General features: G+C 48.0%; 1 pseudogene; it reads left to right on the top strand.

Moving 5' to 3' along the window:
- The first annotated feature begins 331 nt into the window (after window positions 1-331).
- Window positions 332-448, top strand: LOC120102698 (small nucleolar RNA SNORA17; annotated as a pseudogene).
- The last annotated feature ends 1,460 nt before the right edge of the window (window positions 449-1,908 follow it).

Below are 1,908 nucleotides of genomic sequence, written 5' to 3'. Positions count from 1 at the left end.
ACAGTGAAGCAGGACTGGATGACCTGTTCTCGTTCTATACTCTCACAAATGGCAACTGCCTGTAACCCTCATTCAGAATGCTCTTTCAGTTGATGGACAGAAATTCCTTTTTTTTTTTTGCTATAAAAAGCCAAGAAACCTCTGTGTGTAACTTAATTTAAGTTATTTTGTTTGGTGACTGTGTTTTATCTTCCTAAATATCTGCAAGGTTCTTTTGTTGTGAAACTAAAACAAAGCCATTTAGACACATGTACCAAAATCCAGATGTCTAGAACTCACAACTAATATAGCTATGTTGCCTGAGACTAGGCTTTTAAAAGCATTTGCATACCCTGCCTCTAGAAGCTTTTCAGGTGTGGCTGCTGTGTCACTGTGCTTCTGAAGGTGGCAGAGAGGAGAGTCTATGCTCAGTGTTCTGACCTGTCTGAATGATTAACAGATTAACAATCCCTTAAAAAGAGCCCAAGAGTTAGACAACCACTGGACTGGTGCCATGGGGCCTGGTCAGTGAGCTAGGCTGAGATGACCACCAGTCCAGCTCTACACAGGCCTAGACAGACTTCCAAGACAAGGTGCAACCTGCAGACTCAAAATCTGTCCAGGATCTCATTCCTCAAGGCAGAAGTGAGCCCAAGACAGTGGCCTCACATGGGGCCACGTGGGCAGGTCAGGGGAGCAGTGAACCTGAGATGACCACCAGACCATACCATGAAGCCTGGACAGGGAGCTAGCCTGAGATGAACACCAGTCTGGTAACATAATGCATGAGCAGGGAATAGTCTTCCTGAGACTACTCCTGAGATGACCCCAGACACTCAGAGATGTCGGGGAACCACTAAAAGTAGCAAGTAGGTTGTGAAGAAATGGAAGAGAATGTGAAACAGAAGGATATGGGCACAATAAGGAAAATCAGTTGGGAAGTGGAGGGCAGTAAGGAACAATCTGCAGTGAGTAGCTTGTGATCCCACCTGGGACCATGATGGGATCCTGCCATGTGCTGCCATTGGGGGGCTACGTATGGAAATGTGACTCAGGAGTCTATAAACATGAAATGTGCATCAGGAGTCTATAAACATGAAAGGCCAGGTGGACAGTTCTAGCCTTGGTTGCCACCTGAGGACACTTTGCTATCTAAGGGCTGTGCAGAACTAGCTCCACCTCTCACCTGGGTATCATGGGGGATTTGGCTCTGGAGGCATGAGACAAAGAGAGTTGACTCTAGTCTATGCCACAGGCAGTACACAGGAGAGCAGGCCTACACATTGCAGGGAGTTTCAGGACAACCAGCCCCAAGAATATGAGTGTGGGATAGCTGTTCATACCGTATATCTTTCCTGGGATGGCTTGGACAAGGGAGAGACACCCTCCTCAACTCTTACTACTTACACCTACCACTAGGCAGTGGGACCCTACCCTGTTGTCAAGAAAGCAAGAGAGCTGTCCCTGTCCCTTACCTGGGCAGCACAGTAGAGCTGACCCTGATGGCAAAGGCATACATATACTGGCTCCAATGGTATGAGCATGGAAAAGCTATCCACACAACTTCTCTGCCTTGTGGTGAAATGAGCAAGAGAAAGATATCCTTCTATTGTGCTCTTTGTCACCTACCAAGGTCAGGAGACTTGTCCTGAGGTCATCAGAGGGAGGACTGCTCCTTCCTCTTACCTGCTGTTGTACTCAGGAGAATAGTCCCTGCACCTTACCTGAGCAGCACAGTAGAGCCCTGGATGTGGGGATTGCTGGTGAGCCAGCCCATGCTATGGCAGCCAGAGAGCCAATGGTCTGACCAGTTCAGATAACTCTGATGCTCAGATCTAGGCTTTGAATTGGACTGCGGCAGACCTCACTGAGGGTGGTCAATTCCACATAAAGGTAGAGCAGTAAGTGAGGTTGTGCTGCAAAGAGGCA

This window comes from Rattus norvegicus, chromosome 4 (genome assembly GCF_021556685.1).
Source record: "Rattus norvegicus strain SHRSP/BbbUtx chromosome 4, alternate assembly SHRSP_T2T, whole genome shotgun sequence".
Lineage (NCBI taxonomy): Eukaryota > Metazoa > Chordata > Mammalia > Rodentia > Muridae > Rattus > Rattus norvegicus.
The sequence above is the reverse complement of the archived record's forward strand: the minus strand, read 5'-3'. Positions and strand labels throughout refer to the sequence as shown.